Below are 25,564 nucleotides of genomic sequence, written 5' to 3'. Positions count from 1 at the left end.
CCACTATATTTAAACTAGCTAGTTCAGGCATGTCTACACAAATTGCAACCACACTCTTGATTGCAGTATAGACATACCCGAAGACCCTGATCCTTCAGTGAGCTTTGTGCCTAGATGGTGACCAGAGTCATTGCTCACTGCAAAACCATTGTTTAAGAAATGCAATGGACGTCAATACAATTTACTTTTAAATTTGTTTTAATCACATTTTATCAATAAAAGACTAAGTGCAACAGGTAAAGAAATGCATTCTATCTTTGCTTGAATAGACGTATTAACAGACAAAAAACTAATAGCTAGAATGGAAGCGTTTTGTGAATTCATTTGGGTTTTTTACTATGCTCAGAATTCAACATGCTTGTGAAAAAACAATTACAAAATACCAGACTCATTATAGCGTGTATATTAATATTCACTTACAGTATAGTTCATCTAAAAATCATTTTATTTACACTCTGATTATGTATTTCTATTTTACATCAATGAGATAGAAAATCTATTGAAATGTCTGTAGAAATTCTCAATATTGTTTCCTTGGTATTTGTGTAAAATGCAAAAGTTTACAAATAACTAAATATGACGAAAACTTCAAATATTTTATAGCAAAAACTAGACATTCTATTTTTAAAATTGTGTCTGTAAAGTTAGCCTTCTAAGGGTATATCTACACTATGAAATTAGGTCGATTTTATAGAAGGCGATTTTTAGAAATCAATTTTATACAGTCGATTGCGTATGTCCCCACTAAATGCATTAAGTCGGCGGAGTGCGTCCTCACTACCATAGCTAACATCAACTTACGGAGCGGTGCACTGTGGGTAGCTATCCCACAGTTCCCACAGTCTACATTGCCCATTGGAATTCTGGGTTAAGCTCCCAATGCCTGATGGGGCAAAAACATTGTTGTGGGTAGTTTTGGGTACATGTCGTCAGTCGCCCTTCCCTCTGTTAAAGCAATTGGCAGACAATCGTTTCGCGCCTTTTTTCCTGGGTTACCCATGCAGACGCCATACCACGGCAAGCATGGAGCCCGCTCAGCTCACCGTAACTGCTGCTGTTGTGGGCAAGTCTACTGTGGGGGCTGCTGTGATCCAAATAGACAATGCAATCATTGACATTCTGTTATCAAGGGTAGTGACTCTGGGAAATGTGTGGGCCTTTTTAGATTTTAGATGCATCATATTCCTGTCCTTTGTCACTGGTGAAGAAGTCTTGCAGCCGTACATTCCAGTCCGGTCGGTGCTGTAACACCCCATAGCACTTCTGTGGTTGACACATGTAACAGCTCCAGGGCTCTTGCTCTTTTGCCTTGGCTGAGGTACCTTGCCCTACCAGGACCTCCAAGCATTCGACACAGAAGCACCTGCAGCAGCTGGCATTGCTACACACCAGCAGCTCCTTGCCTTCACAGCAGACGGTGCAGTAGGACTGGTATCCGTCCTCGTCAGACATGTAGAAGAGTTCCAGGAATTGATCCCTGCAAGTCTGGCAAAGGCCCCCCTCAAACAGCGGGTGGAATGTGGCTAGGTTTTTTCTCACGCACGATAAACAACTGTCTTCAAGGCTCCTGTTGTTGTTTGTGACTTCGGAAACCATTTGCTCTCTGCTCTGGTCCTCCTCCACCCGCTCCTTGCTGTTGTTGTAGAAATTAGTCTTTAGCCGCTTGGCCAGGGGTACTGGGAATGTCTTCCCTGCCTGGCTCCTAGCAACCTCCAGGGCATGGTGTTCAGCTTGTCCATAGGAGACCAGCTTATTAAACATGGAGTGGTTGAAATGCTGCCTAAAAGCCATCAGACCCATCAGCTTCTCTGCTGAAACCTCGGAAACCTTCCCGTCCCCAAACCATTGCACCTAGTGCATTCCGGAGATTGCCTGAAGTTTGGACGTGACTCTGTAGGAGACGATGATTGCAGGCCACCAGGAGAAGCCCTTGATTTTCCCCCACATGAGCTCCCCAATTCCAAAATCTTTCCCATCCTGGTATTCCACCACTTCGCCTGCAACTCTGCTCTCCTGCTCCCCAGCGATGAGCTCGGGGTATCTGTTCTGGTCCTCCTGGGTGCTGCTGGCAGACGTGGTACTGCTGCTCTGGGAGGACTCCTTGGAATCCTCCTCAGTGAGGTCGATCAGGGGCACCAGGACAGACATGGCCATCCTCCTCTTAGAGCACTGAATGGGAGCCAGAGACTCCAGGTCATTCTCTTCTTTAAGTTTCGTCTCATGGAGATTCAGTCCTGCCTGGAATATCATGCGAGCTGGAGGCTTCTGCCTCAGGCTGCTCTCCCAGACAGCAGCACCACGCGGTCGCGCCTACCCCCTGCTCCCATGGCTCATGAAGCCTGGACAGTAGTAAGGAGCAGTTCAACTATAGGCTGAGCAAGTGCAGAATGGTGGTAGAATGTGCCTTTGGACATTTAAAAGCTCTCTGGCGCTGTTTGCTGACTAGGTCAGACCTCAGCGCAACCAACATTCCCATTGTTATTGCTGCTTGCTGTGTGCTCCATAATACCTGTGAGAGTAAGGGGAAGATGTTTGTGGCGGGGGTGGGGGGGGGGGTGAGGTTGAGGCAAATTGCCTGGCATCTGATTTTGAGCAGCCAGACACCAGGGCGATTAGAAGAACACAGCAAGGTGCGCTGTACATCAGAGAGGCTTTGAAAACCAGTTTCATGACTGGCCAGGCTTCGGTGTGACAGTTGTGTGTGTTTCTCCTTGATGCAACCTCATCGCCTTTGTTGATTTTAATTCCCTATAAGCCAACCATCCTGCCTTCCTTTGAAATAAAGTAACTATTGTTTTGAAACCATGCATTCTTTCTTTATTAATTTTTTTTTAAAAAGATAGAGATAACGGACAAGGTAGTCCGGGTGGGGTGGGAGAGGAGGAAAGGACAAGGCCACATTGCTTATTGTAGCCACACTAAAAATCAGAGTGTTTGAATGACAGCCTTCTGTTGCTTGGGCCATCCTCTACAGTGTAGTGGCTGGGTGCCCGGAGCCTCCCCCCCGCGTTCTTGAGTGTCTTGGTGAGGAGGCCATGGAGCATGGGGAGGAGGGTAGGTGATTATACAGTGGATGCAGTGGGGGTCTGTGCTCTTGCTGGCTTTCCTGCGCTCTTCATGCTCACTTAATTCTTTCCTGGCCTCTGCCACTGAATGCCTCCATGCATTAAGCTGTGCCCTATCAGTGTGGGAGGACTGCCTGAGCTCGGAAAACACGTCATCATGAGTGCATTTTTTTCACCTTCTAATCTGTGATAACCTCAGGGACAGAGATGATAGGAGGAGCATAGAAACATTCTACACTCTATGATTCTTGGGGGACTGCATGGTCACCTGTGCTGCTGAGTGCTGCTGAGTTTGCCACACTGACCAAACAGGAAATGAAATTCAAAAGTTCCTGGAGCTTTTCCTGTGCACCTGGCTAGTGCAAAGTGCTGTCCAGAGCCGTCACAATGGAGCACTCTGGGATAGCTCCCGGAGGCCAATACCGTCGATTTGCGTCTGCACTACCCGAAATTCAACCCAGCAAGGTCAATTTTAGCGCTACTCCCCTCATCGGGGAGGAGTACAGAAGTTGATTTTAAGAGCCCTTTAGGTCAACGGAATGGGGTTGGTTGTGTGGAAGCAGTCATTTTTAAATCGACCTAACGCGGCTAAATTCGACCTAAACCCGTAGTGTAGACCAGGACTAAGACTATATTTAAGTACCTAAATAAGATGATTATCTCCTAGTGATTGTCACTAAGCACTTTTGGAGTCAGGCATCATATTTAAGTGCCCAAATATGGGCTTAGAAGGCTAACTTTAAGTATCTATTTTTTAAAATCTTATTTTACACTTCTAGAAGATTAAGGGTGCTTGATTAAGTGCTTTGTAAACCACTAGATAAATTCTAAGCATTGAGAGATTGGTAACAATAGTCATAAAATTCCAAAATTATGATTGCACACAAAGCTTTGGTATATGCATTGTGATCAAGTTATGGAGGTTAAAAGGAATCATTAAAAAAAAAAACAGAGTATCTTTTTCCCTTGCTCAAAATAAAATAAAAGATTTAATTAATTGCAATGTAAACAAGTGAATTACTATAAAACATTTTCAGAACACAACACTCCAAAATGAAAATGACTATAAAGACCATTTGCCAGCATCTTAGCATGTATACCACATTTATGATTTAAGGTCCAGCTGCACACAGCTTAAGGTCTGCCTAAGCAAATTTCTTGAGATTACACCAGGGGTCGGCAACGTTCGGCACGCGGCTTGCCAGGGTAAGCACCCTGGCGGGCTGGGGCAGTTTTATTTACCTGCTGACGCGGCAGGTTCGGCCGATCGCGGCCCCTACTGGCCGCGGTTCGCTGTCCCGGGCCAATGAGGGCAGCGGGAAGCGGCGTGGGTGAGCGATGTGCTGGCCGCGGCTTCCTGCCGCCCCCATTGGCCCGGGACGGCGAACCGCGGCCAGTGAGGGCCACGACTGGCCGAACCTGCCGCGTCAGCAGGTAAATAAAACTGGCCCGGCCCACCAGGGTGCTTACCCTGGCGAGCCGCGTGCCGAACGTTGCCGACCCCTGGATTACACAGATCATAGAGAAGATACAAAATTTTCTATGCTTGCACACATAACCATATTTTGTGATATAAAGGTGTTGGCTTTGATTTAAACTTTATCTTGTGTTGTTACTTTTAACTTTTGACTTTTAAATTGAAAAAAAAACAACAACAAGTAATTCAATGATCTATAAACTACAATGGCCCAGTGTTTGTCATGGTTAGGTGGAAGTAGTTTCCAGTTCCTTGTTTAATTCAGCCTATAATCGTATTCTATCAACAGGATTATATTTACATTCAGTATTATCTTAGCAAACTAATAAGAACAATTAGCATGTTTAAAATTTGTTGGATAGAAATGATGTCATTACTCAGAATAGTCAAGATGGCTGGCACAATAAAGATGCAACAATAAGTTTATTTCTGTCTGTTTTTTTATCAAAGTACTTTATTTTAATGATTACTCTTCCTAAATTTTCCAAGCTGAGACCATTTGGATGTCAGGAAAAGAGGAAATAAAAATCAATCTTTATGTGCGATACTTATTCAATCCAATGACAACTCTCGGAGTGATATGATGAAGGAGGTTATAATTTTATCTTAAATTCATTTCTAATAAAATCATCAATATTTCCTTAAAAAAGAGAGTGTGTATGTGTGTGAGTCATGGTATGGCATATAATAATCTAAAACCACCTGTATCATTCTAAACAATAATTAGTTGGACTGAATTTGACAGACAACATTTTACACTTTTTTTTTTTAAAACTGAAAGGTGGTGATTAGCAAGTTGATCACATATGCCAATTTGGAGAAAACTAGCGAGAGGGGAAGTACCATTTGCGGTAAATAGAGGAACAGTGTGATCCGCATACATAAATATCTTAGATTTCTGTTATTTGCTCAGTAGCTCAGTAATACTAAGAATGAAATTAAGTGACCAAAGCACTGATCTTTGAGGTACTCCAAATACATGATGGAAACATTTCTGGGAAGAAGAACTGTAATGAAATCCTTTGGAAAATGATGTATGCAAGAGACATAATTAGAGCCAGCAAAAAGAAACCGTGTTTGACCATTTGTTTGATTTTAGATAGCAAGGGTAAAGGTTCAAAGAGCCAGAAGGGTTGGAGGTGTTTTGTTTTAATATTACTGGAAGACGACAAAGTCCATTTTTCTGAACATGGGGACATATACTAAATAATGACTGATTATCCTAATTTTAATCTCTGAAGAGGTTAATGGATTTTTAAAAAAATATAATTTTCATTGGAGTCCAGTCCTTATATCTCAGGCAGTCACAGAGTCCCAACTTGTCTCTCAACCCAGTACATTTCCATTTCCAGAGCTGCTCATAAGGCCTCTTTCAGGGATTTAGGATTGTGACACTGTATCCTATATTCTTTATAGTTTATGATTATGATATGATCATGACAATTATGATGCATTTTGTACAAGCTGTCTTATCGAGTGCCTGTGGAAAAGTTATGATGTGCTGAATAGAATTAGCCTATTCATATGCATGTATCATTTTTGTATATAAAGTTAGGAATATTGACTATGTATTTATTTCAAATGTAGTTACACCTGGGTGACTCCCACTAGGCAAGATGCTTCTAGTCTAGACAGCTGGTTGTGAAGAGCCTATTCAAGGTAATGGGCCATTCAGGGAAACAATAGGCCTTAGGAGAAGCTTATTCTCCACCTGGTGAACCTTCATAAGAACACTCCAGACAGCCTTTGGATAATGGCTGCTATGACTCAGCAAGGCATGCAAGGGCACATAACTAGACCGCATGACTCTGAACTCCATTTTTGTACCTGTATTTTTCCCCAAACTGGACTGGGAACTGAGTTTGGAACAAAGGGTTTCTGCCATATGGAAAAGCTATATAAGGTGGGGAGTGATATCATCTCGGGGTCTCACTCCCCACACAAGAGAACACCTAAGGAACAAATACTGACCTGGGGGAAGAGCTGTAGGGGAAAAGCTGGTCCCAGGCTAAAGGGATTTCTACCCTGTATATGGGTAATTCAAATCCTATCTATGCAGTATATTAGTCTTAGTTTGCGTTTTTTTGTTTGTTTGTTTGTTTATTTGCTAGGTAATCTACTTTGATCTGTTTGCTATCACTTATAATAACTTAAAATCTATCTTTCTGTAGTTAAGAAAGTTGTTTTATGTGTTATAACCTGTGTGTTTTGTGTGAAGTGTCTGGGAAAATCTCAGCTCTGTACAAAGGTTGTTCCATATCTTTCCCGCATTGAGGGGGAAGCAAATATATTAATGAGCTTGCATTGTACAGATCTCTGTGCAGTGCAAGACGGTATAATTCTGGGCTTATACTCCAGCAAGGGTGCAAGGCTGGGGAGCTGGGAATTTGTCTGTCTGTCCTTGAGTGGCTTAGGTAAAGCACTCAGGTAGCTCAGTTGAGAGTGTGGCACCACCTGCTGTTATGTTGGCTGATAACAGGCCTGGAGAGCCTGGATGAATCACCAGCAAAGGAGTGTGAGAGAGGCCTGCCCCGCTGGGAGATTAGGGGGTGCTGCGGTTCCCACAGCTCCCAGACTGTACCTCAGGTTGATAACCCATCACAAGGACCCCTCAAGTTTCACCTGTATCCACAGATATGAGTAATCAAGCCCATCACAAACTGTTCAAGCAACTTCAGCTCAATCATTTCCCAGAAGTGTTTGGATAAGCCACCTATAGGTCTGTTCAGGCCTAATTTTTAAGCCCAACCTGAATCAGACCTAAGACCGACCAACCCAACCCAAGAGAGTTGTGTCATTTTCCAACCTGACCCGATCCTTCCCCTGATACTGAATCAACACTGGCACCACCTCCTACTGAGGAGGAGGAGAATTGGCTCTCCTTCTCCTGCCCGTGGGGTCATTGTGGTAGCATCCGCATGCCCTGTTCCTACCAGCCGCTACCCCCTGCTGTACTGTGGAGTGAGAAGTGCTATGAGTCCTTGCTACACTAACTCTGCAGCACACACAGTACAGTGAGGTGGTGGTGATCAGCATGAGCAGGGCACATTATCACCACCGTACCAACACCATGGACAAGAGAAGGAAGAGATTGAGCCAACCTGATCTGACTCTACTTCATGTCCAGAACTGAATGCAAGCAACTTCTGTTTTCTTCTCCACCTGAAACCAATAGCACAGGCCTGACACAGTGCCTGGAAACTGCAACACTTAGCCAGGCTGATAAACACAAGAACTGGCAGGGCTCCCCTCATCAGGTTTGTGGCCAAATATGCCTCCTCTTCTCTGACCAGCAGTTCAACTTACACTTTGAAATAGCAAGTACCAGGTAAGTCTCCCAGCTCAACTTCCCATCGAATGTGTGTGCCTTCTGCCTCATCTGGGCCACTGCTGACCTCCACTGTTTTTACTGTCACTGGAGTGGACTGTATCCCTTCTCCATTTCCTCTCTGACCCTCTCAATTGCTGGGTGACCCACTGGCCTTCCGCAGTTTCTTTCCTCACCTTTCAGAAGGGCTCCTGTCTCTGCCTCCTCCTGTTCTCTTTATAGCCTGGCTGGGCCTTGGCCTAGTCCCTCTTGGATCTTCCCAGTTGCAGCTGAGGCAGCTGCTCAGTATACTCTGCTTCTCTTTGCCCATGTGCGCTTATTCCATGACCACCCTGCAATTCTGACACCAGCATAACATCAAAGGTATCTGAAAGAATGAGGCAAGACCACATTGTGCAAAAATCCAACAAACTTTTAATGCAGCCAGAGTCCTAACACAGCATTGGCCTTCCTCCCTTCGTACCCAAGACAGCACCACACACCAAAAGAACACTTTTCCCCCCCAATCCTATTCCTCCCATCTCTCTCTCAAACCACATTCATCCACAATTGGGAGAGAAAGCCAATACAATATACATGGGAATGGCTTGGAGGAGGGAAGTTAAAGAAATCGTAAGGCTTCCAAAATTTAATGTGAGCCATATTTCCATTCTTTTTCTGTGAATTATCATTGTTGGCTTGTAGTTTTCAGACTGGAGAAGTCTGCTGCTTCATGTGGTAACAGCCTAATAGAAGATGCCTTGTTATGTTTATTAATTTTAATATTAATTCATAAAAAATAAAACAATATTTACTTTTAAGGCAGCTTTAATTTGCTATAAACAAGCAGTTCTTATCAACCAAATGCAATCAATGATCATTACAGGCTTTGCATTTTGAAATTCTAGCCTGAATCCCTATAGCTGATTGGCCACAAAAGTCACCAATTAATTTGTAGGAACATTGTTTCTTTACAACTAAAGCTGTATGCACTGGTTAACTTGAACTGTGAAAGTAGCCATGCTTTAAGCAGAAGCCACATCTGCCAACTAGAAGTGTTTTGCTCAAATTGTGTTCATGTCCACAAAGCCGCCATAGAAGCATTTGGCTCCCTTTTGTGTTCTATATGGATAGCTCTATATTTTATCAGGTTGCTGTTTGCAGGGTTCAAGCCTGAGGATACATCATATGGAGCCAGTCATCTGGCTTTCTTATGTGTCCCTCACTGACTGAGCCCTTCATATGTGACTAACTCAGAAGCAGCTTTTTTCCACTTGATTCTTCACAGGAGACTGCAGTTTGACTAAGCTATCTGAACCAGCAGGAAATGCAAGTTTATTTTTCTCCTAAATCTCATGTGATGGCATGCAGTGACCTAGTACATTAACACCCATATGCAGTTCCCCCAGTTATTGAGAACTATGATTGTATATTTTTGTTCACATAAATACTACAACTTGGCTTTACAAGGTGGGTATTTGTTTCCTTGAGATCAGAGTTTTGTTGCTGCAGAAATGAGGTCCATTGATGTGGACACAGCAGCAAACCTAGGACAGACATGCATGTAATTAAGCAGCAGGCCACAACTTTTATTAAACTTTAACACGGGTGGGGTGCTACCCACCCATCATCCACATTTTCCTATACCAGGCATTTAATTGGTTCCAGTGAGGGGGGTTCAAGGGCTCCTTACCATATAACCCATAACTGGCATCAGGGTTACCCATAATGTGTGATAGACTTTTCTCATTGCCCCAGGACTCAGTTCTTTTGAGTCCTAGGACCCTCCCGCCAATGAGGGAGACAGAGGGTGCAGCAGGATGATGACCATGGCCCGTGAGAGCCATAAGGTCTGACTTTGGCCTGCAAAGGCTGCAAAGTCTCACACTATCACATGAGCCCAAGGCCCAACATCAAAATCCTAGTTCTTTAACCTCAATTAATTCTCTCAACTGCACTGGGAACTGGACGCAAGTTGTGACGAGTAAACAACTCCACCCTAGTACCTCAGTTAGGTACTAAGCACATTCCTACTAGGCACTGTGGCTTGAAGGTTCTGCAAGGAAGGCCAAAAAAAAAAATCTCCCTGATCTTCTGCCAATTGGCCCATGGGAGAAAAAAATCCTTCCTGACCCACTAAACAGGCAACTGGCTAGACTCGCAGCATTTATCAGGATGGCTTTCCATTCCTAATTTGTATGGTTAGGGTGGGCTGCTGGAATGGAGGTGAAAGAGGTACATCCTAAATCCTGGGAGCTGGTAAATGTTGGCCAATTAGCACCCCTGTCTCCCAGTTAGCCAATAGGTCTTAGAGACTCCAGGCTACCTATTACTAGCTTGTTCCTTGGTGAGTGTCTCCCTCCCTGGCTACTGACTGACTCCCTTTCACCACTGACTCCATCAAGTTCCCCCACCCGTTGATGGGTGGGACGGTGGCATGTCCCATTTCTGATTCCAAGGTGAGTGTATGTATGATAAATAGGCATGAAACCAAAGATCCTGAACTATGCCTACAGGTTCACAGTGATATTTGATCATTTAAATGCAAGCATTTTTAACCCCAGGGCCTGCAAACCCCTGAAAATAAACTTGGAAGGTTTTTCATAGCTCTTCGTATCAGCTTTAAATTATATCACATTTTGCTTTTCCCATTTTTTTTTCTTTTCAGTGATTCATTGCTAAATGATGTAATCTTCTTAGCAATACAGTTTAATTATTTTTCTCTCTAAATGATTGCTAGTTCTGCCAAATTCACTTGGGAAAAAAATAGCAAGTTTCATAGACATTGGCAAAGGAAAAAACAAGAATACTATTTTGACCAAACTCATCTGTTACCTTGTAATCAGTATCCGGATATCTATCCAGGAAGGGGGGGAGAGGGGGGAAAACAGAATAATTATCAAAAGAACTAAAACACCAAAATAATATATAGTTTTTCTGTAGAGAACTAATGCTTTTAAAATAATATTGAGTCTTTTGGTGTTCTAAGGACTTTTTAAATACTAAAACGGAATATATGGTGTACAGTAACCGAGGTGTAGCCGTGTTAGTCTGAATCTGTAAAAAGCAACAGAGGGTCCGAATGCATTCACCCACGAAAGCTTATGCTCCAGTACTTCTGTTAGTCTTAAAGGTACCACAGGACCCTCTGTTGCTTTATATGGTGTACGTTTCTGCATTCTTTGTATTTTCTCCAAGTATACAGGTCTAACTGTACAAGGTGCTGATTGCCATCAACTTTTACTAACATGAATGACCTGAAATGCCACTTAGAATATCCCAGTTGGTGCCCAGCATCTTGCCGGTGCAAGCCTTAAGTGGGAATTTTCCATTTCATAGATGAGATATAAAGTTGGTGGTCATATTTTGGAGCAACATAGATTCCATTATTTTGGAGATGCAATGGGCCCATTTTAAATTGCATATGTATATTCTTAACGACACACGGAGCCGGGGGGAGGATAGATAGAGCCTTTTTATAAGTCTTCATTTTACCACATAAATCTTAATTTATGATTAAAATGTAAAGAAAACAAAGCCAGAAGTGGAGGACTAACTACTAGGTATGGCAGCACAATTGGGTATCCAAGTAGAAATGAAATTCACTCTAAGAGCCAACGCCTGATCCATGTGCAAAGCTCTGCACAGGGACTCTCAGTGTGGATAAAGGGGCATGTAATTCTTCCCCTGTTTTTTTAAAGGGACTGCTCAGTGCACAAGAAACACACTCTACTTACAGTACTGCAGGCTGGGAATGTGTTCCTTTATTCTACTATACAACAAATGGAGTGGAGGAAATAGTAACTAAACAGGAAGTAAGGGAGGGGCGGAACATGGCTACAACCCCTAGTACTCTGAGTAACCCAGTTAACGCCTAGATGACTATGTTTTCTATGCTTAAAGTTTACAGTGTGGTCTATTGGGGACTGTGTGTTTGGGGATCAGCGGCTTATTATAATAATTAATTAATGGACTCTGCAATAACAAGGTTCTAGATTCCTGCCCATTGATGCTTTGATCCATGATCATCCTCAATCATCCTTGTGATCACCTTTCCCCTGTGTCTTAGCAAGGGGGTGGGGCTGACCTTAGAGAGGAGGTCTTAAAAGCCAGAAGTTAAGCAATCAGGGGGAGCTAGTGAATCAGCATGGTTTGGAAAGGCTGCATCGCCAATGACAACACTGCTTCTGGTTCCTCCACCAGTACCCATGTCCAGACAGAGAACCCAACCTTTACCCAGGTCCTGGTGTGGATTTGCAGAGACTGTAGCCTGCATTTCCCCATCATAGAAAGCCAGTATGGGGAGACCATCCAGTGTGAGAAACACCTACTTGTAGAATCTCTCAGGAAGGAGTGGAAGAGCCGCAGAAGAAGGAGGCTAGGATGAGAAGTATCTGTGCACATGAGAAATTCATTGAAAACATGTGTATGGAAACCTCAAAGGTTGAGAAAACAATCCAACTGGAGAGGAATGCAGTAGCATCACCAGGGGAGAAGGAAATGGCTTCTGGTTACTTCTGGCAGCAGGAAGTGCTTCACCCCTGCTCCCAAACCACAATCAATAGATATAAAAAAAACAGTATGCTGCCCTGGCATCATGGGATGAAGAATATCCCCCAAAGGTAAAGGAGAAGCCACGTACCTCCACATCTGGGAGGATCGCGGCCACCACTTCCAAGAGTAAACAAAGGATGGTTGTGGTCAGTAACTCCCTTCAAAGTGGGATGGAGAAATCCATCTGCTGGCCTGGCATCCTGGGAGATGTGCTTCCTACCAGGGCCCCATATCCAAGACATTACAGAAGGATTGCCAAGGATCATCCAGCCCTCTGCTTACTACACCATACTGTTCATCCACATAGACATTAATGATACTGTAAGGTATGACCCTGGGAAAAGTCAGAAGTGACTATAAGGCTCTGGGAATGATGGTGAAGGAGTTGGGGGTGCAGGTAATGTTATCATTGATCCTTCTGGTCTCAAAGGTAGGGGCTCAGGCAGAAACAGATGCATCCTGGAGGTGAATGCCTGGCTGTGTGGATGGTGTTGTCAGGATGGCTTCAGCTTCCTCGACTGTGGGATACTGTTCTGAGAAGAAGTACTGCTGAGCAGAAAGGGGGTTCACCTATCAAAGAAGGGGAAGAGTATCTTCAGCTATAGACTGGCCAACTTAGTGAGGTGGGCTTTACACTAGGTTTGACAGAGGCAGGAGACAAAAGCCCACATGTAAATCCAAAACATTGAGACCTGCATAAAGGGTCAGAATTTGTTGGGGGTGGGGGGGAAGACATGGGCAATCACAATAGGAAGTATAAAGGGTAAAAATCTAATGAACATCTTAGATATCTGTATACTAATGCAAGAAGTATGGGGAATAAACAGGAAGAGCTAGAAAAAGCTACTGAATTATAATTATGACATAATTGGCATCATAGGAATTCATGACAAATATTGGCATGATGCTGTGTATAAGAAAGATGACCATTTCTATCACTGTTACTACCACTGTTATAAAATTGCAACAAATCTTGTACAAAGTATGTCATGTAAAATGTTAATGGAAACATGATTTGCCAAGTCTGATTATCCTGTGTATATGCCTGTATCATCTTTGTATCTGAAGTTATGAATATTGACTATGTACTTGTATCTTAAACATGTGTTGTATTCCTCTGTGGCACCCCTAGTTAAAATTTACACTAGGGCTAAACAGCTATGTGTTAATGGCCTATCAAGGCACTCCAATCTCATAACGGGCCATTGAAGAAACTCATCCGATCCAGATAGCTTTTCCTGAGGATGCCTCAGACAGCAAGAACCCAATGGCTACCCTCTTGTGATTCAGAAAAACATGTAAAGGCATGTGAAATGCTCATGTGACCCTGGACTCCATCTTGGGCCAGTAATTTTCCACATACAGAGGCTGTTGGCTTTGTTTGGGACAGTAAATGACCATGCACATGCAAAGGATATAAAAGACTTCAGAGAAACCTCTGTTTTGCCTCTTTCCTGCTCCAATTCTCTGAACTGTAGATTTACAACTAAAAGGAGCATCTTGAACTATGGACTGAGAACCTTCCAATCTTTCAGAAGTTACTAGAGAGACTTCACAAGGCAGCAGACCATTCCATCACTGCTAAAAACTTGACATAAGGACTTTGCAATCATTTGTATGTATATGAGCGATTAACCATGTATAAGTCTTCCTTTTATTTTATTATTAAATCTTTAGTTAGTTAATGAATCGTTGACAGCATGATACTGGGATTAGATCTGAGATTCATATGGACTTGGGGATGTGTTTCTGATCCTTTCGGATTAGAAAGAACTTCACATATGGTGAAATGGGTTTTCATTAACCTCGCACTTTATTAGATTGGGTTGCCTGGAAGGGAACCAAGGGCTGGAATGCCTAAAGGGAACTGTGTTTGGCTTCTGGTTAACCAGTATGGCATAGCAGAAGCTTTTTTATTGCTGGTTTGGTGAATCTAATTTTAGAGTAAACCACCAGTTTGGGGGATTGTCTGCCCTATTTCTTGCAGGCTGCCCTGAGTATGGCATTTTCATTGTGGTCTATGCCATTCACCCACTCACACAGTTTGGTCGGGAAGAAGGACAGACAAAGAAACAAAGGAGGAGGTGTTGCCTTGTATATCAAGATGTATACACTTGCACTGAGGTTGAGATAGAAGTGGGAGGAAGACCTGTTGAAAGTTTATCCCAAAGGATGAAAGTGGTCATAAAACAAAGGTGATGTCATGGCAGAGGACTACTATAGACCTCTTAACCAGGAAGAAGTGGTGGATGAGGCTTTTTTAAACAACCAATAAAATCATCCAATTAGATAAATTGTGCTCCTTAGTCATTGAGGACAGGATAATAAGTAATTGTTATAAATTGAGCAAGGTTAGACATTAGGAAAAAAATCCTAACTGTAAGAATAATTAAGCATTGGAACAAATTACCTAAGGAGTTTGTGGAATCTCTGTCAATGGAGGTTTGAAAGAACAGATTAGACCAGGGGTCAGCAACCAGCAGCACACATGCCAAAGGCGGCATGCAGGATAATTTTTAGTGGCATGCTGCTGCCAGCCGGGGTCCTGGACCCCGGACCAGCAGCAGGATGAGCCGCTCTGGCACGTGAAATCTTTTACTGGCATGCAAAACCTTAAATTAATGAAGACTTGGCACACCTCTTCCTAAAGGTTGCCGACCCTTGGGTTAGACAAATACCTCTCAGGGATGGTCTAGGTGATATTTAGTCCTGCTTTAGTGTGGGAGACTGGACTAGATGACCTACTGAGGTCCCTTGCAGTCCTAATTTTCTATGACCATCTTACTATACCCTGCATGCATGCCTGTAAACACACACACATGTACACACAGAGTAAAGCATTATCTCGGGACTGCAGTACTGTTAATTTACTGTATCCTTTCCCTCCATATGGGGTATTGGCCAGACAATCCATGTAATTGTGGATCATTGACCCTCCCCTAGAGTAGTGGCATGGAACCGCTTGCCACAAGGAGCATTGTTCCATGGTGCACAAGGGGACCATAGTCCGTCTGCATGGAACAATGGCCTTTACAGATGGAGATGGGAATCTATCCAACGTAGATGCACCAGGATTGGAATCTCTGGAACATTACTTCAGGCCAGAGGATTTGGCCCAATCCCCATTAAAATGATTGTTTGAATATGTTGTCCCAGTCAAACAGTGGAAAAAAATCCAAAAGGCTGGGTTTCAAAACTCAGACAGGACCATTCATAATTTGGCTCTTTGTCCCATGGGACCTTAATAATTTGGACACACAAGACAATCATTTACAGCTTCATTATATATCTATATCTCTCTATATATCTATATATATATAATCCAGAATACTGAAGACATATTAGACATTTAGCACACTTTCATACAGTGCAAATGTACATAATTGGAATCAGGTGATCATAGCATAAAATGTAAGTGTTCAGTGCATATACATACATCATACTTTTTATACCCAGCAGTGCAAAACTTAGTCATAAAAGCAACAGTCATAACACAGCACAGTGATCAATGAGTCTTATACAATCTGTGACTACTTGCTTTATTCATAAAGTTAATGTTGGCCAGAACCCTGGCACTATATTCTGCTCATTTGGAAACCATAATATGATCTTCAACTTCTAATTGTTACTGTTGACTTAACATGGAAGAGATCTCAGTTTAATTTTTCTCCCCACGGACAGTTTCTGTAACAATATAACACTTCTGAGTGCAGTACTGCAAATAAACACTGGGAATGAGCCAGTGTCCTGTGGCTATATTCAGCTCTCATTTGCATGTGTGAAATTATATTGGAGTTACTCAGGTAAACTGAAGTCTAAGAGTTACACTGTGTTTAATGTAGAACAACCGAAGAAACAACTACTGTGGTAGTTGAATCCATGTGTGAAATTCCTGCCTCATAAGCTATACGGATACTTGATCAACAAAGTGCTACAGGCCATGCCAACATCCTTGGCTTCCTACCACTGCTTCAGTTAAGAAACAAGCACTCTAGTATTCAATTTCTGTTTTCATTCTTTTCAGAATTCTACTTCTTTTGGACTATAGATTGCAAGTAGCTCCTATGTTGATGATATAGTACACAATATTTAGTTGTTAAAAATGGCAAAAACTTTTCACAAAAGATTCAAAAAAGAATGGCAAGAATTTTTGGCAAACTTGGAAAAAATATTGTCCAGCTCCAACATTTAGTCTATTGGGAGGCAGATCTTCAGCATTTTTGTTGTGTTTTGTTTTACTATCGATTTACATTTGTTCCAGATACTGTGTATGTAAAGCTGCACAATATTTACGGGAAATTGCAGAGATTGCTAAAGGAATAAAGAGCTAATGCACCAGTCCAGTTTCATTTCATTATAAGGCCTGGTCTACACTACGACTTTAATTCGGATTTAGCTGCGTTAATCCGAATTAATCCTTAACCCGTCCACACAACAGAGCCAGTTAATTCGAATTAAAGGGCACTTAAAATCGATTTCTGTACTCCACCTCGACGAGCGGAGTAGCGCCAAAATCGATTTTGTTAATTCGAATTAGGGTTAGTGTGGCCGCACACCACCGAATTAATGTGATTAAATTAATGGGGTAGTGTGGCCGCACACCACCGAATTAATGTGGTTAAAAACCGAATTAATGTGCTTAGTGTGGCCACGCACAATCGAATTTATACAACCTGTTTCCCAAATTCGAATTATCTAAATTCGGATTAATCCCGTAGTGTAGACATAGACTACGTCACCAGTTCAGTTTCAGGTCCAAGTTAGTAGTGGCCAAAAATAATCTCATGGGAGTTCTGATTCATGGCAGCTGAATAAGGCCAATGGATTTTTCATAATGTCTGTCAAATGAGTGTGTTGTTCCATCCATTTCCATTTAAACAGATGTCTAGACAAACAGCATTCTCACAACTAGCACACACTCTTCGGCAGTCTGAGCAGAAACCAAGAATTGATATGGCATGTAGATTTTTTTCATTTTATAAGTAAATTAAGGCACACTGGTAATGCAACTGGATTGCATGGCTGCTGCTTGTGATATATATTTTCCTGTGGCGAGAGAACTGGTATCTTCAGTGATATGAATTCAGCATCTTTCACAAGCACTACTTTGATTCAAAAATTAAAGAAAAGAGATATTCAATAGTAGTAACACTTAGGGAGCCATTACTGCAGCTATTTATTATGGCACTGTCTTGTTTTGCTTTTTATTATTTCTACAACTGAAATGTTTAGCCTACAATTTATGCAAACTGTTACTGAAAAATTAATGACATGAGATTTAAGTGTTTTCTTTCTAGTTATCTTAATGTACAGTAGAGCAATCCCGAAAAGATACAAACAAACACTGCATGAGCTACAAAGAGCAAACAAAACACAGGATGAATGTAAATGGTAAAATAGTAGTAAAGCTTTATGGCATACAGAGTTATTGTTGAACTAATATCTTCATTTTATCAAAGCTGCTATTTCAGTTCTTAAAACTAATTGTTGATTTACATTTCCCACTGTAATTTTTGAATATTGCCCATGAAACTCTATGACAAATGTGACAGAATAGGCATGTTCTGTACATTGGAATTCTGTATGCTATTATGTATGATGGCACTGGAAAACTACATATGAGTTTATAAGAAAAATGTCAAAGTCTATCTGTGCATCTGAGAGTGCTGGGCTGAGTAAAATATTGAGACGAGCTACTTAAACCAGATCAATAACCCGATCTTCCATTATCTCAATGGCAAATCTTTTGAAGAATAGCTAAGTTTCTTGTCCACACATAAGGGATAAAAAATTAAGCCCTGTGTTTCATTTACACTAAGGTCCCCTTTACAGGGCTAAAACTAATTTACATTCTCTTTCTGGCTCTTTTAAACTGGAAAGGAGCTGTAATGTTAATCAGGCCTTTAGTTCACAGCACATATCAAATTAAGCAACAACATTCCTTCCACCACAGCAGGAAAGGGGTTTATTCCAAAATATAGAGATTTTAAACTACTTTGTCAAGAGAGCTTGAAAGTGTCACGTGATTTGGTATACCTCTCCAGAGAAGGCATGGGGAAGGAGGTTGAGGAATTCTGTGGGTTTAAATAGGGACTACAATAAGACCATAAGACTAGCCATACTGGCTCAGATCAATTGTTTATCTAACCCAGTGTCCTATATTCTGACAGATATTTCAGAAGGAATGAACAGAACAGGGCAATTTATTGAGCCAGTGTCAGCTTCTGACAGTCAGATTTAGGGACACCCAGAGCATGGGGTTGTACCCCTGACAATCTTGGCTAATAGCCATTGATAGACCTATCCTCCATAAACTTAACCCAATTATACTTTTGGCCTTTACAACAACCTCTGGCAATGAATTCTGCAGGTTGACTGTGTTGTGTAAAGAAGTACTTCCTTTTGTTTGTTTTAAACCAGCTGCCTATTAATTTCATTGCATGACCCCTGGTTCTTCACTTATGTGAAGGGGCAAATAATACTTCCCAATACAATTTCTCCACAGAATTCATGATTTTATTGACCTCTATTATATGGGCCCTTAGTCATCTCTTTCCCAAACTGAACAGTCATAGAATCATAGAAGTATAGGATTGGAAGGGACCTCAGTAGGTTATCTAATCCAGCCCTCTGCACTGAATGCAGGACTAAGTAATAACTACTATATCATTCATGACAGGTGTTTGTCTAACTTGTTCTTAAACTCCAATGAAGGAGATTCCACCACCTCCCTAGACAATTTGTTCCCACACTTAACTACCCTGACAGTTAGGAAGTTTTTTCTAATGTCTAACATAAACCTCCCTGGCTGCAATTTAATCCCATTGCTTCTTGTCCTATCCTCAGAGGCTAAGGAAAACAATTTTCCCAGTCCCAGTCTTTTTCATCTCTCCTTATATGGAAGCTGTTCCATACCCTTAATCATTTTCGTTGCCTTTCTCTCTACCTTTTCCAGGCCTAATGTATCCTTTTTGAGATGGGGCAACCAGAACTGCATGCAGTAGTCAAGGTGTGGGTGTACCATGGATTTATATAGTGGCATTGTGATATTTACTATATTATTATTTATCTGTATCCGAATGGTTCTTAACATTTGGTTAGCTTTTTTTTTGACTGCCACTGTACACTGAGCAGACGTTTTCATGGAACTATCCACAATGATTCCACAATCTTTGAGTGGTAAGAGTTAATTTAGACCCCATCATTTCGTATATATAATTTGGATGTTTTCCAATGTGCATAATTTTGCATTTATGAACATTGAATTTCAACTGCCATTTTATTGCCCAGATACAAAGAGATCTCATAAAACTGGGTAACTCTTTGCAGTCTCCTCTAAACTTAACCATCTTGAGTAATTTTCTATCATCTAGAAACTTTGCCACCTCATTATTTACCCTTTTCCAGATCACTTATGAATATGTTGAACAGCACGGGTCTCAGTACAGATCATTGGAGGGCACTGCTATTCTCTCCACTGAGAAAACCATTTATTCTTATTCTTTGTTTCCTAGCTTATAAACAGTTATGGATCCTTCAGAGGATTTTCCCTCTTATCCCAGGACTGTCCACTTTGAGGAGGACTTTGTCAAGGCTTTTGAAATTCCAAGTATACTATATCCACTGCATCACCTTTGTCCACTTTTGTTGACCCTCTCAAAGAATTCTAATAGATTGGTGATACATGATTTTCCTTTATCTAGGCCATGTTGACTCTTCACTAACATATCATGTTCATCTATGTGTCTGATAATTTTTCTCTTTACTATAGTTTCAACCAATTTGCCTGGTACTGAAATTAGACTACTGGTCTGTAATTGCCAGAATTGCATCTGGAGCCTTTTTAAAAAATTGGTATCAGATTAGCTATCCTCCAGTCATCTGGTACAGATGTTGATTTAAGAAGTAGGTTACATACTACTGTTAGTAGTTCTGCAATTTCATATCTGAGTTCCTTCAGAACTATTGGGTGAATATCATCTGGTCCCGGTGACTTATTACTCTTTAATTTATCCAAAACCTCCTCTACTGACACCATAATCTGGAACAGTTCCTCAGATTTGTCATCTGAAAGGAATGGCTCAAGTATCTGAATCTCCCTCACATCATCTGCAGTGAAGAATGATGCAAAGAATTCTTTTAGCTGCTCTGCAATGGGCCTTTCCTTTCCTGAGTGCTCCATTAGCAACTCGATTGTCCAGTGGCCCCACTGTTTAGCAGTCTTCCTACTTCAGATGCTGTCAGTTTGTGTCTCTTTTGTTAGTTGCTACTCACAATTTTTTTGGCCTGCCTAATTATGCTCCTTCCATACACAAATGTCCTTCTTAGTCATCTAGGTGTATCTATTTGTCAGGACATTTATATTTAAACACATTAAGAACAGTGTTATATCAATTAGAAAAAAAAATCATGTTAATGGAATGACCAAAAGTAAAGACCAACTGTGAATCAGTGATATAAGTGTATTTGTGAACCTGGGAATCTGTTACATAACATCTTCAAATTAATGTGACCAGCCCAAAATTATGCATATGTTGGTGAGGATATTATTAGAGAAATTTCAAATCCATATTGCATTCATCCTAGGATCATTTGTGCATCTCTGAAATGTTTATTTGTTTTCTCTATTTTATCCACCCAATCCATCTCAACATCAGCTTAGACTGTGAGCTCTCAGGAGTAGAGTCTGTCTTCTTGTTACTTGTCTGAACAGCACCTAGAACAGTGCGGTTCTGATCCTTGATTTGGGCCTATCGGCTCTAACTTCATACTGCTATAAACTAGTGGCTATGGCAAAGCAGTGGGAGACAGGAGATGTGGGTTCTGATCCTGCCACAGGTACCAACTTGTTGTATGATCTTATGCAAGTCACTTCACATCTGGTATTCTGTCAGCCCTCCCCCTTTTTGCCTGTCTTGATGATTTAGATTACAAACTCTTCCAGAAAGGAACTGTGTTAGGTGTTAGTACAATGCCAACTGCAAAAGATCCCTGATCTTGGTTGGGGATGTTAGGTAGTGCTATAATAAATAGTAACTATTAATTATGTATAAGATGAAGGACTGCCCAGTAGTTAGGGTAGCCCAGAAGCTAGGTGACCAGGTTCAATTACCTGCTATTCTAGACTTCTTAGGTACTCTTGTAATTTTATCAGAAGCCCTGCATTTTACTTAGGAGCCCAAGTCCCATTTTTCAAAAGTAACTTGGGAACAGATTTTCAGTGGTATTTAGATGCACATAGGTGCTTTTGAAAATATATCTAGGCACCTAAGAAAGCCCTGATAGATACCTATCTGCATATTAAGGTGCCTGAATACCTTTGAAAATGTGGCCCTAGTTTCCTAAGTTACTTAGGGTAATATGTTCAGAAGTTCTTAACTTTCATTGAAAGTCTGTGGTACTAAGTCACTTTTGAAATGGTCCTTAGCTATAGACTTAGGCCTTGCAATGCTTAGTGAAGTAACACCCACATATCTTTACAAATCTGATCTTCTGGAGAGAATACTACTTTTCTAGATCATGACACTGTTCTTAGGATAAACACATTAAAATCTGTGAAACACTTAGCTACTAGAGGTGGAGGCATTTAAGCATCTCAAATAGAAATTACATGATATATATATATTTCCCAGCCCTTCAATGTTCTAAATAAAAATGTGCTGATCCAGCAGGATGGTTTTAAATCTCTGAATTGCACAAAAACACTAATCAGTTGTGTTTCTAATTTGGGACTCATGTTCTTCTTCCATGTTCACACAATGAATATGTTTCTACTGTGCAATTAAAAAAAAAGTAAAGATGTGTTAAGTGCCCTGCCAGTTGCCTGTTTTGATTAGATTTACCTTACTGTGATTTCAGCTGCACATTGACTGTGAAATGGGGGTGACTTCTGCACCTCTGCCTCAAGGCACCCTTTATTAGCTGCACTGGCAGTCTAGAGATGCATTGCCATGAGCCGTCCTTTTCTGTCTTAATTATGTTACTGGTTTATATACACTTTTCAACCCCCAGCCCAGCTCATGTTTCACTGTAAAGGTATACAATAGCATTACAACTTGCAATCTCATGAAATCACAAAATGTTTGTAGGCTCAGAGGAATTAGATTTTTATCAGTATATGTCAATTTCACCACACACAAACCAACTGAAAAATATTTCCTTCCATAATAATAGAAATTTACTTGCAGGTAAAGTAAGACTTTATGGACACAATCCATTGAGTTAGATTTTTGATTAGGCTTGTTACAAATGGAATAGTGAATGAATAGTAAGAACATGTATTTGTTGATATAAGGATATTTACTTCGCAATTTTGAAAATGTGTGTTTTAGCAGTTTATAAAGCTTTAACTTTTTGAACCACAGTGTATCCCCCAACCAAAAATGTACATGGATTAAAAAAAATGCTTCAAATAATTAATATGTGTTAAAATTATAAAACAAACATACAACTAGGCTTAATTTTTGTCATGACTGGTTGACATTTAGTAGTTAAGTTGTAAAATTTACTAACGGATGGCAACTCTATGCATCTAAGAACTATTATTTTGTGAGAGTGGATTGGTAGTCAGGACCAATTGGTTCTAATCCCTATTTGGCCACTGACTCACCATGTGGCATATGGCAATTCACTTGAAACCAACGTGCTAGATAAGATGGAGAGATAGCGAAATAAATTATTTTAAGAAAGTGTTGTGAGGCTTAATTAATTGATGTTATGACATGCTTTGATAGCCACAGATGAAAAATACTATATCATTTAGTTCAAAGTACTCTATTATTGTGTGTTTGTATTCTAAGAGTTTTCAATGGAATTTATTGACACATTATGTGAGAATTTCTCAGTCTTTTCATTTTCAAGCATTGGCAATTAGATAATTATTTCAGAGCTGTTTATTTTTGGAAGTGGAGAATTATTTAGCAAATAGTTTAGATTTCATTTTTTTTTGTTAGTGGGTATATTCTATAATTATTATAGTTGGGAAGAAATGGGTCAATAGGACTAACAGAATGTACAAATATAAACAAAATTTTAAATTCTATGAATAATGTAAGAAGAATGAAAATTCTATTATGCTAGGAAATCCTATAGCACTTCTTTCTTAGTAGATTTATGACTGACATTTGTTTGTCCTTTGGATGTTTCCTTTAATTGGCTACTGCCTTGTAGGAAGTAATTCTTCAGATACTCAGCCAGATGTTTCCTTGTAAGATCTAAAGTATCTAGAAGTTAGCCCTACAGGTGCAAAACTACCGCAGTGAAATGGCCATTTGTCTATTTTATTATATTGCTGCTAGAGTGCTTTTTTTTCCTTTTAACACAGTATTATCAAAGTACCATCGATAACTATGGACAGGTAGGGAAAATAAATACTGTATTTCAGTGCTCCTAGGTAAAAGCATTCAAGTCTATTTATGTAATAAGAGCATTACCTGTTATTCATATAAGCCTCAGTCCTGCAATATAATTGCCCCATTGAAATCAGTTTGTAGGATTGGGATGACAGATTAGGCTTCTTAAGTTTAGCTATTTATTATTATAATTGTTATTCTTTCATATAACACTGAAATTAGAACATTAGAAATATGTACTTTTATACTGTCATTTAAGCATAATAAACCACAGTAAAGAATCATAGAACTGTAGGACTGGAAAGGACCTTAAGGGGTCTTCTAGTGCAGTCCCCTGCACTCAAGGCAGGACTAAGTATTGTCTAGACCATCTCTGACAGGTGTTTGTCTAACCTGTTCTTAAAAATCTCCAGTGATGGAGATTCCACAACCTCCCTAGGCAGTTTGTTCAAGTGCTTAACTACCCTGACAGTTAGGAAGTTTTTCCTAATGTCCAACCTAAACTGCCTTTGCTGTAATTTAAGTCCATTGCTTCTTGTCCTATCTTCAGAGGGTAAGGAGAACAATTTTTATCCTGCCTGCTTGTAACTACATTTTATGTACTTGAAAACTGTTATATTCTGCCCCCCAAAAGGTTCTCTTATCCAGACGTAAAAAAAAAAAATCAATTTTTTTCAAATCTTCCCTCATAGGTCATTTTCTAGACCTTTAATAGTTTCCCATTTTGTATGTGTGCAACTGATTGTTCCTTCCTTAGCAGAGTAATTGGCATTTGTCCTTATTGAATTTCATCTTATTTACTTCAGACCATTTCTCCAGTTTGTCCAGATCATTTTGAATTTTAATCCTATCTTCCAAAGCCCTTGTGACACCTCCCAGCTTGGTATCATCCACAAACTTCGTAAGTGTAATCTCTATGCCATTATCTAAATCGTTGATGACGATATTGAACAGAACCAGACCCAAAACTGATCCCTGCAGGTCCCAACTTGATATGCCCTTCCAGCTTGAGTTGAACCACTGATACTCTCTGGGATCAGTTTTCCAACCAATAATGCACCCACTTTATAACAGCTCCATCTAGGTTATATTTAACTTAGTTTGTTTATGAGTGTAGGGAGCCAGGGTGGCTGCCCTCCGAACCGGAGGTAAAAGGGCCTTTCTCTCAGCCGGAGTGGGCGGGGCCAGCCCAAGCTCGCTCCACCCCCCCGGAAGGGGAGGGGTGGAACAGGAAGTATAAAGGGCGGGGCCCTTAGCTCAGTCAGGGCAGCACCAGGGAGGGAGGCAGACGCAGACCACGGGCTGCTCCCTTCAGACCCTGCTGCCACGCCAGGGGAGGCCCTGGACCAATGGAAACCGCACCTGGAGGACGGACTGGGGCTGCCAGGACTGCCCGCTGCTGAGTACCCAGAGGAACTGGAGGAGCCGGAGGGGGAGTTGGAGCTACCAGCAGCCGAGGACCGGGAGGAGCTGGAGCTGCCAACAGCGGACTACCCCGACGCACTGACAGGACCAGAGGGATCCGGACGAGCGATCGGGTAGGAAGTAGCCCAGGGACAAAGCTGCACAGTGGTGAGTCGGTATCGCGGAGGGACCCCGCTGATCCAGTGGCGGGACCCTCGTCCTGCCACTGTCAGGGCCCTGGGCTGGAACGCAGTGGTGTAGGGTGGGCCTGCGTTCCCCTACCTGGCCGAGCCACGCCGGGACCACTGCCGGCGCTCCCCTGCCTGAGGGGCGCGCTACTGACCACTGCCGGCACTCCTCTGCCTGAGGGGCGCGCTACTGACCTTTGCCGGCGCTCCCCTGCCTG

General features: G+C 41.4%; 1 pseudogene; it reads right to left on the bottom strand.

Annotated features, from left to right (window-relative positions):
* Positions 1–1,179: 1,179 nt before the first annotated feature.
* Positions 1,180–25,564, bottom strand: part of LOC112109374 — a 97,719-nt pseudogene continuing 73,334 nt past the window's right edge.

Source organism: Terrapene carolina, unplaced genomic scaffold (genome assembly GCF_002925995.2).
Source record: "Terrapene carolina triunguis isolate 2854851 unplaced genomic scaffold, T_m_triunguis-2.0 Scaffold66, whole genome shotgun sequence".
NCBI lineage: Eukaryota > Metazoa > Chordata > Testudines > Emydidae > Terrapene > Terrapene triunguis.
This window is presented reverse-complemented; position numbering and strand designations above follow the sequence as displayed.